This window comes from Protopterus annectens, chromosome 1.part1 (assembly GCF_019279795.1).
Source record: "Protopterus annectens isolate FY-2018-M chromosome 1.part1, PAN1.0, whole genome shotgun sequence".
NCBI classification, from domain to species: domain Eukaryota; kingdom Metazoa; phylum Chordata; order Ceratodontiformes; family Protopteridae; genus Protopterus; species Protopterus annectens.
This window is the reverse complement of record NC_056726.1, coordinates 1,075,628,947-1,075,642,597: the sequence shown is the minus strand read 5'-3', so window position 1 is coordinate 1,075,642,597 and position 13,651 is coordinate 1,075,628,947. Positions and strand designations below refer to the sequence as shown.

The 13,651-nt window shown below is 39.8% G+C and overlaps 1 long non-coding RNA gene across 1 annotated transcript in view; it reads right to left on the bottom strand.

Moving 5' to 3' along the window:
• Positions 1–12,164, bottom strand: part of LOC122813596 — a 244,637-nt gene extending 232,473 nt beyond the window's left edge. Inside the window, exon 1 of the long non-coding RNA XR_006366711.1 lies at positions 12,070–12,164. This is a non-coding gene — a long non-coding RNA (uncharacterized LOC122813596). The remainder of the gene's footprint in view (positions 1–12,069) is intronic.
• Positions 12,165–13,651: the final 1,487 nt, after the last annotated feature.

Sequence of the window (13,651 nt, the reverse complement as noted above, 5' to 3'; positions counted from 1 at the left end):
TATGTTGTGTAAACTGTAGCAACTGTTTGTTACAGTTTGCTAAAAGTAAAAAAAAAAAAAAAAGGTGTTTTTTGTTAGTAAAATTCACAGTGCTGTAGTGTCCAGTGTGTGGTCTGTCTGTAGCAACTGCTTGCAACATTGTAGCAAGCAGCTTGCTAAAGTTAGAAAGTGATTTTTTAAGTAAAACTTGAGTGCTGTAGTGCTCCTTGCATGGTATAAACTGTAACAACTGCTTGTTGCAAGTTTGCTACAGTTTAAAAGGAAAGGAAGATGATTTCTTTCTTGGTTGGAAGCAGGATGCCAAAATGGGACCTGATTGGCTCAAGCACTTCATAACCTCAGGTACCTGATCATGGACTGTTTTTTTTCTTTGTGTTTTGCTGGAAGAGTTGGGGCAGGAGGGAAGGGGCAAGTCTTGTATCTGACCACCTGGTCCATGTACCACTACAAGGATTAGAATTTTTTTTTTTTTGGTTCACTTCAAGAGCTGAGAGGGTGAGGTGATACTTCATGGACCTGGCACAGGACACAGGTTGAGTGAGCTGTGTTTCTGGCAGACATTCAGGTAGCACCCCAATGTCTAACCAGGGTCATGGAGATAGTAGTGCAGATTTTGGCTGAAGTAGTTCATGTGGTCTGGGGTGGCAGTAATGACATGATTCCTCTGTCTCACACAGCTCATACCTGCTCAGGATGCCAGGGCATAGTGTTAGGACAAATGCTTTGGCTGTCTTTCTAATCACCCGCACAAAGTACACCTTATGCTGCCCATGCCACCTAGCATACCGTCTTATATAAATATTTAATATTTAACTTCTTTACATCTAGTTTTATTGACCCTGATAATGCATATCTACCTTCACTGTCTGTGGCACAACAGGTAGCACATTTGCTTTTGGTGCAGAAGGCTGTGGGTTCTATTACCACACCAGGTAGATTGATTGCATGATGCTGTAGTGCAGCGTAAGGGTGGTGCTGCACTTGAGAATGTTCTCCTTGGAATAAGACATTGAACTGAGATCCCCTCTGCTTGAGTTGGCGGTAGCTCAAGTAAATGCAAAACAGCCTACAGCACCTAGAAAAACAGTAGAGGAAGTTCCCCATTGCCTTGGCTATATTTCCCATCGTAGGAAAAATACCACTTTAGGTCTTCCCCAAAAAGGGACAACTAGCCTAGTGAGGCTTACCCAGTCAAAAGAGGATAAGTAACTGATTTCTCACCCTCACATATGTGCATCCTTCTTTTTTGAAAGGCTTACCCTCCTATGACACCACTCCCAAATCCCGTCCTGTACAAGGAATGATGACTGTGCAATGCACTTTGGACATTTCTTTGTGACTTAGGGCTGCCTATGTCTAATGCACAGAGTGAATGGGTAATACCTGCTTACTCATAATACCTGATGTCATCACAGAGTATGAACTGAATTGCATCTTTGTTTTATTCTGCATAAGATGAATGTTATTTGCCATGCTTCTAATCAGTTAGGCATCTGCTGGCCCATCTGACCCTACCTGTGTTACTGGGAACTGTGGCCCTTTGTTTTGCTCACCCTGCTGCAACTGTTTCCTAAGAATGTTACTATGTAGTGTGAAACAGATTGCCAGTATTTTAGCAGAGGTGGCTGGATCATACTGCATGGCACCTCCAGATGTATCTAGATATCAGAAATGTGACTTGAGCAGGCCAAAATCATATTTTATAATATTTCTAGTGTGAGTGTGTGCATCATTGTAACCTTGCTCAGTAGAGATTTCTGAGTTTCTCATGGGTTTCATGAGCCAGGTTTCTAGTGTATAACCTACATGCCCCATTATATGTCCCTGTATAGAATTTCTCTTAGAAAACCTTAAGTACAGGTAACAGGTGTGCCATATGTGGGAGATGTGAAAACTAACAAAAGAAAAAATAGCCAGCACTCAAAGGTAGACCATACATAGTTAAATTTAATTCAATAACCACAGTTAAGGGGTACACGCAAAAGCACAACACCCCACAAATTCAAACCGGTTTTGGCATAACAGCCTTCATCAGTGAATAAAAAACATGTGTAATACCAACATTTTATATATAGAGGCCCATCCTCTAAACCCCTACCTGATTGGACATATTACAAGTGCTCATTAAGACCGGAGGAAAATGAACTTCCCATTCCTATAATCCAACAGTTTTCGTTATTATTTAATGTACTATGCCATCCACCTTTATTCCTCCTGTCACCTTCAATGTTATCAATGATAACAAACATAAACTGTGCAGTGGGATGTTTAATGGAGTGTTTATAAACAGCATTAGAAAGTCTATTATTCCTCATGTCGCTCATATGCTCTGAAATTCATAACCTGAGAGGGCATGAGGTTTGTCCCACATAAAAAGCCAAACAAGTTCATGTGGCCAAATAGATCACCCAACCTGTACTACAGTTACATAAAAAACAAATATCATACACTTTAGAAGTATTTTTGCTGGTAAATTGATTAGATTTGAGGATGTGTTTACAAAACAAATAATGACCACAAGGCCCACAGCCTGTAAGTTACCTCCATCAATCGTAGACTGGTATACAGGACGAACACTAAACTTGTTTTTGTAATGATTGAAAAAAACATCCCAATGTCTTACCTCTATGGAATGAAAACATCTGGAGGTTAAAATATCACTCAACCTATCATCAGCAAGCAAAATATTCCAGTGTTTCTGAATAACATCCATAAAATTATGTGTGTTGCAACCATAGGTGGTAACTAATCTCATTGTCCTGTTACTAGTCTAATCTTTATATTTATATTTCAAAAGGGCTGCCCTATCTTGTCTAGATGCCCAATCACTAGCCTTGGAAATGCATTTCTTGTTATATCCATGTGCAACAAATCTGTTAAGAAAATCTTGTTTGTAATGCTCATAAGATTGATCCGCAGAGCAAATACGATGCATACAGAAAAATTGTGATTTGGGGATGTTACGAATAATGTGCCATGGATGAAAACTAGTACCATGTAATAGGGTGTTAAATTGTGGATGTTATTGAAAAATACTGCTATGAAAAGTGCAATCATCATTCCTAGAGATATCAATGTCCAAAAAGGTAATGTGGCCCACATCGTGATGTAGGGTATAATGTATACCCCATTTGTTATCATTTAAATAATCTACAAATTCTTGTAGATATACATCTGACCTCCACACCATCCAACAATCATCTATGTACCTTTGCCAGATATCTATCTCTTCCAAAAATAAATTATGAGTCACGTCATTTATAAGTTGTTCCTCCAGGTAGCCCATAAAAAGATCAGCATAAATCGAAGCAAATGAAGCCTGCAATGCAGTCCCTTTAATCTGACAATACATTCTCCATTAAAATAAAACACATTTTTGGTTAGGATTTGTTCAGTAAGACACAATAAGAAAGTGTTGAAGCCAGGGGTATAAAGTGATAATCGATTAAGCCAATATTCTAGTGCCAATAGGCCCGCCCAATGTGGTATATTGGTATATACAGCCATCCCATCCAGGGTACACATCAGCCATCCAGGCTCCAACTGCATTTCAGATATAATGTCTAAAAACTCTGTGGTATCTTTGATCCTAGCCCTAACCTAGGACAATACTGGTTTTAAATTCTTGGTGAAGAAAGCTGATAATGGTTCAGTAAGGGACCCATTCCCTGAAACAATGGGCCTACCTGGTGGTTTACATGAATCTTTGTGTATGTTAGGCAAAATGCACAAATATTGGATTTGGGGGTCAGGAACAGTTAGATGAAATACAACTGACTGGTTAACAATACCCTCTTCCAAGGCTGATTGGAGGAAGATGTCAATTTATTTTTTAAACTTGTGGGTAGGATCTATTGGCATTTTCATGTACAACCTAATATCTGATAATTGTCTTTCTGCTTCCTCTAAATACATAGACCAATTCATAACCACAACAGCACCTCCTTTATCAGCCAGAGTGATAACTAAATAGGTATTCTTCTGGAGTTTGGTCAAAACCTATAACTCAACAGAAGTTAAATTATGTTTAAAAGCCCCTGAACTGTAATATCTGAAATGTAGATCTTTGAGAATGCATTGCTGAAAAGTTGCCACATGTTTATTCATGGGAGGCATAAACTGGGACTTGTAGAATCGAAATTCAGTAGATGTATCAGAGGATGAATCCTCACCAAAATGTAATCTTAAATTCAATAATTGACAAAAAGAAATAACATCATAAGCAAACACATTTTCAGACACAAAAAAAAAATGTAAAAAACTGAGACTTTTCTCAAAAATTATATTTCCACATTTGACAACACCACCAAAGAAATATTGTGTACCTTACAAGATCGATCTAATGTGGTATGAGTAGTTTAACAATGTGTCTAGGATAGGTGCTTGGTTTATGTTTTCTACCACCCCTTTGTCTCCTAACCCTAAAGGGTTACCTAAAGTACATTTCTTTGGGGATGGTGACCCTTGTCTGTGGTCATATTCTGTGTCAGTAATTGAGAAGACTCCTCCCCTGAAGTATCACCAGTGCTACTTATATTCTTTTTCAAAACAGACCTATCCATTTTTCTCTTATTAATAGAACATCCCAAATCCTGACTAGCAAATTTAACATTCTTCAGATTTCCAAAGGGCTTACCCCAACTATAATCCCTAACATCCCTACTGAACGTGTGAATTTTCTTCTCTTTAAGTTGTTTCTCAATTACTATAAGCTCCTTGGTGAACTTTTGAAAACAGATAACATAAAAAAGTTGACCCTCAAAGGGTTTAACCTCATCACAAATTTGAGAAGCCTCAGATATCAAATGGGCCATTCCTGTGTTAAAGTATCATCCAGATTTTACTAAGCAAACGTTGGATGCAGATTTGTAAATCCCTTGGTGGGATCCCCTTACATTTTTATGCTTTGAACAACTTTAAATGCAAAATGTAAGGTCTTCATAGACTTGGTAAGTCTAACAAATATATGATTACATGAAGTTTCAGGGTTATTATCAATAGCTGGAGATTTAGTATTCAGTCCTAGCCCAAAAATCTGAAGGTGGTCTTTGTCCAAAGGCAAACCCTGTAATATGGTTAGCAAATCCATATTCAAAAAACTTCTTTGGGTTAGATGCAAAAACTACCAGGGTTACTTGCACACACATTGTAGACGATCCCTTGTTCATTACAGACCACCTGACAGTTGATAGAGTGACAACATTTTCTGTTGATGCCCCTCCTTCCCTGCTCACCAGGAGAGACTTTTATTTTTTATATTTGTGCAGTCTATGGCTCTAGAACCTCAGGGAAAATCCCCTACATGTTGCAGCATTGCATTGCAAAAATGGTGTAATATTCTTGAGGCTGGGGCCTGTGAAATCCCCACTGTGTCCCTGTGAGTCTCTTAAAAGTGCCTGAAAGTAGTATTCATAATGCTGCACATGCCTCGGTTTCCCCTGGGATGAGTTATACATGATTCCCACAGGGCCCCAGTGAGGGAGCCATATGTTGAGTATCTGCTGTATAGTAATCTTGTCTACCATGTAGCTATCTATTATTTCTATCTCATGTGGTCCAAATAGTCTATGTCTTCAACGGCAAGGTCTGGCAGCAGCAGCTACTTGTATTAAAGCCTGTTTTTATACAGATTTATTTATTTATTTAACATTTGTTGACCGGGAATGTCCGACTAGGTTCCACAGAGCCTGTTTTCAGCGGAGGCCCGGGGAGAAATGATAGTAGCAAAAACCCATAACATTTTCTAAGTGTCTCCATGGCTGTATTCCAAAGAGTGTTGGAATTAGGGTGAGGAACCATTTGGCATAATGGTTAAAGTATTTGCCTTCCATGGAGAAAGTACAAAGTTTGAGCCTGGCCTTGGAGTTTACATGTTCTCCCTGTGTCTCTGTGGGGTTCCCTTCACTTCTGAATAAAATGCTGGGTGTTTCCATCTCAAATTCACCAAAAATGGGACTGTGGGTAGCAGGATAGACCCTACATGAGTTTTACAGATCAACCACTTTTGGCATCTACTGTGCTGTACAGTATCTTCAAGATAGGAGAACATGGATCACAGACTGCATGCCATGGTAGGGCTAGCCACTCAGTGTAAAATATGGATCTAGGTGATTCGGTCATGTTTACTAGTGCTGGTTGAGGATCTGGCCTACACCAGGACCCATGATCAAAGTCTGAGGGGTGTATATGCCCCTATTGTTCAGTGTGTGTTTACCATAAAGTCCAGTAGTCCTTGGTCAATAAGCTACTGGCCATGTGATGTCTAGTAGCCCAGCTTAGGTTGCCTGGGATAGCTCTGATGAGCAAAATCTGGATGTACACTCAGTGTAGGTTCACTGACAGGATTCCACTTGGAAGTGGATGACATGATGGTAAGGAAGAGCCTGGACATCCTATATAGCTAGGACACCATGTGGAAGGGCAGTGCAGTAAAGCCACTGGGCTTGGTATCCGGACTCTAATACTCAGGAGAAGGCCAGTCTAGAAATGGTGTGGGAATTGTGGTGAGGGTGAGAAGTGTCATTAGAATAAGTGACAGACCCATGGCAATCAGACTGCAGCCTAATTAAAGGGCAGTATTCATAATCTCAGCCTATAACTATGCTAGTGAGGAAAAGAGAGCATTCAGCAGTTGCAGGACCTACTAGATAAAGCAGGACAGTATAAACTTGTGGTGTTAATAAGCAGGACAGTATAAACTGGTGGTGTTAATAAGCAGGTCAGTATAAACTGGTGGTGTTAATAAGCAGGACAGTATAAACTGGGGGTGTTAATAAGCAGGACAGTATAAACTGGGGGTGTTAATAAGCAGGTCAGTATAAACTGGTGGTGTTAATAAGCAGGTCAGTATGAGCTGGTGGTGTTAATAAGCAGGTCAGTATAAACTGGTGGTGTTAATAAGCAGGTCAGTATAAACTGGTGGTGTTAGTAAGCAGGTCAGTATAAACTGGTGTTAATAAGCAGGACAGTATAAACTAGTGGTGTTAATAAGCAGGTCAGTATAAACTGGTGGTGTTAATAAGCAGGACAGTATAAACTGGTGTTAATAAGCAGGTCAGTATAAACTGGTGTTAATAAGGAGGACAGTATAAACTGGTGGTGTTAATAAGCAGGACAGTATAAACTGGTGTTAATAAGCAGGACAGTATAAACTGGTGGTGTTAATAAGCAGGACAGTATAAACTGGTATTAATAAGCAGGTCAGTATAAACTGGTGTTAATATGCAGGTCAGTATAAACTGGTGGTGTTAATAAGCAGGACAGTATAAACTGGTGGTGTTAATAAGCAGGTCAGTATAAACTGGTGTTAATAAGCAGGTCAGTATAAACTGGTGGTGTTAATAAGCAGGACAGTATAAACTGGTGGTGTTAATAAGCAGGTCAGTATAATCTGGTGGTGTTAATAAGCAGGTCAGTATAAACTGGTGGTGTTTATAAACAGGACAGTATAAACTGGTGGTGTTTATAAGCAGGACAGTATAAACTGGTGGTGTTAATAAGCAGGTCAGTATAAACTAGTGGTGTTAATAGGCAGGACAGTATAAACTGGTGGTGTTAATAAGCAGGACAGTCTAAACTGGTGTTAATAAGCAGGTCAGTATAAACTGGTGGTGTTAATAAGCAGGTCAGTATAAACTGGTGGTGTTAATAAGCAGGACAGTATAAACTGGTGTTAATAAGCAGGTTAGTATAAACTGGGGGTGTTAATAAGCAGGTCAGTATAAACTGGTGGTGTTAATAAGCAGGTCAGTATAAACTGGTGGTGTTTATAAGCAGGACAGCATAAACTGGTGGTGTTAATAAGCAGGTCAGTATAAACTGGTGGTGTTAATAGGCAGGACAGTATAAACTGGGGGTGTTAATAAGCAGGACAGTCTAAACTGGTGTTAATAAGCAGGTCAGTATAAACTGGTGGTGTTAATAAGCAGGTCAGTATAAACTGGTGTTAATAAGCAGGACAGTATAAACTGGTGTTAATAAGGAGGACAGTATAAACTGGTGGTGTTAATAAGCAGGACAGTATAAACTGGTGTTAATAAGCAGGTCAGTATAAACTGGTGGTGTTAATAAGCAGGACAGTATAAACTGGTGTTAATAAGCAGGTCCATATAAACTGGTGTTAATATGCAGGTCAGTATAAACTGGTGGTGTTAATAGGCAGGACAGTATAAACTGGTGGTGTTAATAAGCAGGTCAGTATAAACTGGTGGTGTTAATAAGCAGGTCAGTATAAACTGGTGGTGTTAATAAGCAGGACAGTATAAACTGGTGTTAATAAGCAGGTCAGTATAAACTGGTGGTGTTAATACGCAGGTCAGTATAAACTGGTGGTGTTAATAAGCAGGACAGTATAAACTGGTGTTAATAAGCAGGTCAGTATAAACTGGGGTTGTTAATAAGCAGGTCAGTATAAACTGGGGTTGTTAATAAGCAGGTCAGTATAAACTGGTGGTGTTAATAAGCAGGTCAGTATAAACTGGTGTTAATAAGCAGGTCAGTATAAACTGGGGGTGTTAATAAGCAGGACAGTATAAACTGGTGGTGTTAATAAGCAGGTCAGTATAAACTGGTGGTGTTAATAAGCAGGTCAGTATAAACTGGTGTTAATAAGCAGGTCAGTATAAACTGGGGGTGTTAATAAGCAGGTCAGTATAAACTGGTGTTAATAAGCAGGACAGTATAAACTGGTGGTGTTAATAAGCAGGTCAGTATAAACTGGTGTTAATAAGCAGGTCAGTATAAACTGGTGTTAATAAGCAGGTCAGTATAAACTGGTGTTAATAATAATTAACTTGAATGCACATACTTGGACAGACAGAACGAGGACTGCCTGAGTCCACATTGGTGGGCTAACAGGAATAAAGAAGGATAAGCCATTCTAGACTTCTGTCTGGCAAATGGGTTGATAGTAGCACACACATTGTTCAAAAAGAGAGCTAGCATTCAACTCAGGTAGGCTTCCCCCTAGTAAGGAAAGGGAACTGGGGTAGAATCAGGGGTCTATATCAGAACATCGAAGTTTTAAAACTTTGAATGTTCTAATATCGACCCGTTTTGAGCGAACGCTGAAAATAGCGAAGCTGCAGAACACCGAATTCTTTCCTAGGGAAAGAATTTGGTTGGCCGGTTCTGTGGCTTGGCTATTTTCAGCACTGTAGTGGAAATTTACGGGTCAGGTTCAGGTAAGTGTGCGATTGTGTGGTTGTTAGGATTAGGGCACAGGTTAGGTGAGTTAGGGTTAGGGTGCAGTTTAGGTGAGTTAGGGTTAGGGCGTGGGTTAGGTGAATTAGGGTTAGGGGTGGGTTAAGTGAGTTAGGGTTAGGGTGCAGGTTAGGTGAGTGTGCGATAGTGACGGACCTTAGGGTTAGGGTTTGGGTTAAGGTAAGTGGATAGATAGTAGTGTATGTATAGTTTAGTGTAGGGTTACTTGTAGTGTTATAAGTGTATGTGTGTGTATTGATGTTTTTTAGGTGTGCTTGTGTTGTGTGTATGTTTCCTTGGGAAAAAATTCACTGTTCTGAATGTTCGATATTATGTGGTTTAGATATGTTAGGTTCGATGAAATAGCGTTAGCTATTTTCATCTTTCGATAATGTGATATAAACGCAGAATCAGTGATTGCAAAGTTATCCCCAATGAAACAGTTGTCCCACAGTATAAACTGTTGATTGCCACAACCAGTTGCAAGCAGTGGCCAGGGAAGGCTCTAAGGTCAACAGAGACCAGGATGAAGACCCAGACGTTGAGTGGAGATACAGCACAACAGTTCAAAGAATTACTCAGGGCTGTAGCACCTCAAGAAGAGAAAGACAGAGGTGGAGTTGAAGAAGAATGACAAAGCCTCAAAACATCAAGTGCGAGGACTACAGAACAGATATGTGGCCATGCCAAGTATGGAACTAAGGTACATAAGAAAAGCTGGTGGTGGGATCCAGAAATTCAGGAATTCATCAAAAGAAAGAAAGAAGTAGTACAAGAAAAAGTGAGAGATAGAAAAAGACCAGACTAGGAAGGAATACTGCTTGGTTAACAAAAAAGGTAAGAAAGGAGTTGCAATAGCAAAGAGCAGGATGCCAAATGCACACTACCAGCTTTTGGAAAGTGACTCAGTAAGTGGCACAAAGAAAATATATCAGATTGCAAGGCAAAGAGAGAAAGACAAACAAGATGGTCAGTCAAGTAGTCTTCATAAAGGATTCCAGCAACAACTTGATTACCAATCCACAGGAGATCAAAGGCAGATGGAAGGAGTACTTCCAGCAGCTTCTGAATGACAATAAACACACAGAACCAGTATTGTCCCAGACATAGCCTACAGTGAGAGAAGAGGAGGAGCCCACCATAGAAGAAGTAAGAACAGCACTAAGAAAAATTAAGTCAAGGAAAACAGCAGATCAGGTAGGGGCACAGCAGATATGATAAAGATGCTGAGAGAAATGGGGAGAAAATGGCTCCTGCCGGTACTCATAATAGTGCAGATAGAAATGCGTATTCCAGATGACTGAAGAATAAGCACACTTGGATTCAGCTCTAAGCCAGCTGCTGTTCATACTGATGATAGTGCCAGTATTCAAGTACAAATGGGACATTCACAACTGTGGGCAGGACAGAGATATCAAACTACTGTCACATTACGTGAAAGTTCTGGAGAGGGTGATTGATAAACAAATATGCAGAGTAGTAGAAAGTAAGATGGTAGATGAGCAGTTCAGATTCAGATCAGGATACAGCACAATGGATCTAATGTCTGGACTGAGACAGATAGCGGAGAAGAAGCTAGAGATGAGAAAAGAGTCCAACTGGACATTCCTAGACTTGGAGAAAGCATATGACAAAGTCCCAAGAAAGCTGATTTTGGGCAGTCCTGTGGCAGTTTGAAGTCCCAGAAATATTGGCAGAATTAGTGCAAGCTATGTACAAGGACCCAATGACTCATGTATGAACAGTGTTCAGTCTTACAGAGGGGTTCACAGTGGGAGTGCATGCACACCAGTGTTCATCTCTAAGGCCACTGCTGTTCATATTGGTGATGGACTACATTAGCAAACAGGTCAGAGGGGATAGATCAACATGTGGCATTTCAGGCAGACTGAGCAAGAGCTTCAGCAAAGGATAGGGGAATGGAATGCAAAACAGAAGGCACCTGGAATGAAACTAAGTACCAATAAGATGGCTGCAGTTCAGAAGGAGCTGAGAATTTAGATAGAAGGTAAAATAGCAGAACAGGTTAACAGGTTTAACTATCTGGAGAGAATGAAAAGGGAAGTCTGAATGAGGAGGTCAAAGCTAGAATGAGAGATGATGCAACCAACTGGCACAAATAGCTGAAAAGTAAGGTGTACAAAACAGTGGTGCAACCATTTCTATGGTATGGCACAGAAACCTGGGCAGTAAAAGCAGAGAACTTGAGGAAGCTGGAAGTGATGGAGATGAAGTGCTTGAGATAGGTGGTATGATGTACACTGTGGGACAGACAAAGAAATAAGGACATATGAGAAAAAGCCAAAGTAGCTCCAATTGCAGAAAATAGCATACAGAACAGAGTGTGGTGGTTTGGACAGGTGCAGACAAGCAGAAGATTATCTGGTGAAGAAGGTTTGAGACAGACAGGAAAAAGGCAAGAGGAAACAAAGGCATCCGGGAATGAGGTGGAGGGATTGTGTGAGAAAAGATCTGTGACAGTCAGACACAAGTGTCAGAGAAGGCAGGAGAGTGGCACTGAATCGAGAGAGATGGCAACCGCAAACACGATACCCCAACCCCATGTAGAAAATGGGATAGAGGGGGTTGGTGATGATGATGATGCAATGTATAGAGCTGTTTAATGAATAGCAAACAGCTCATTCATCCCTGCAGGTCATGTGACATACAGGCATTCATAAATCCCTGCCATAGCATATGTCACAAATTAAAGGCATTTCTGCACATTTACATGAAATTTGGAAGATTTATTATCAACTGTTTCCACCTGCTATACTTACTTATATAGAATTCAATCAAATAATCAGAGAACCGCACATGCAAAAAGGCATTAAATTCCTAAATCTGAATTCTGAAAGCATGACTTACTGCGCCTTGATGTATAAATCCATCCTACGACAACAAGAAGAGCGATTAGAACAATGCTGCACACAATGGCTATTACCACAGTGGTTTTGGTGCTGCCAGCTAGAGGAAGAACATAATGAGTATTTAGTATTGTTTTGTTAGGTGATTATTTAAAACTGTTACACCTGATAGTATATGCAAAAGCAAATTGCTGCCTGAACATTTTTCTAAAACTTGGTCAAATCAGATATAATCCCCTTTATTTATTTTTTGATTATCGATATATTTTAATCATTTTATTTTACTAAAAAACATGAGTAGGAACAGTAAAATGAAATATTTTATGTTAATTGCAAAATTTTTTAGTTTGAATTTTTCTCTTTCCATATTGCTTCAGTTTCTTAATTTATTTCATTCAATACTTAACATAATGCAAAAGGAAGACATGCGATTTACCTTATAATCAGTTCATTAGTACAATACTTTCTTTGGTCGGAATGTATCTGCCAAAGATTAATTTATATGTGTTATACACACAGAGGCAGACACAAGCGCGCACACACACACACACACACACACACACACACACACACATATATATATATATATATATATATATATATACACACATACATATATATATATAAAGCTCATTGAGCTAAAAACAGCCAGTTTTCCTAACCAGCATGTCTTAGGGAGGCAGTAAGAAATGAAGCAAACTTAGTCATTTTTCTAGAACAGTGCATGACACACTCACCCGGATTCACTAATCTTCTGTGCAGGACTAACTTAGTTCTGCATGAAAGCGCCCATGTAGGAGCAGGATGGCAGTGCACCATGCATAATAATGAAGGCGCGCTACCCGAGCTCCTAGGCTTACACGGAACGTGTACGAGTGCAGGGGGCGTGTCTGAGAGCAGATCTCTCAGAATAAACACGCCCCTGCAATGTAGAACAGCAGAAGCTGTTAAGAAATGAGTGAGATCGCTCATAGGTGTCCTCATATCCCCCCCAACATTCTCCATGTGTACAACAGCAGCAGCAGGACATATAAAATAAAAGAAGAAACCCTTTCATTTATTTCTTTTAAAATCTGAGTATAGCTAACTGTAGATGCGCGGGTGTGCCCATTGCTTAGCTATGGTTATAGCAGCTTAAAAGGCTGAAGAGGATAACAAGGAAGATATATGCAAATGAAACAGCACAGCAATAGTGTAATGGGAAGAGCATTCACCTAACAAGCAGGCATTCCGGGTTCGAGTCCCACTGCAACACAGTCAATTTTATATGGCAAAGCACGTTATAACCAATAGTTTTGTTGCAAAACCCACTAAATTACATATATTTATGAACTGGAGTACTGCAGGAAATGCACATGTGAAGTGTCAGTGTCATAATGAATAAGGCACTAGTAAGCAGGGTTAAGCACAAATAAGCAGTAGTAAGCATATGTAAGTGCTAGTAAGCGTGTTTAAGTGTGTTTGTGCGCGGGCAAGCATTGCCTATACAGATTAAGAAAAATAGAAGCTAACTGAGTGTAAGAAACTGTAACCGGAAGTAACCTGTGTACAACTGCTTTAAAGTGCCTTAACCACTCTGTATC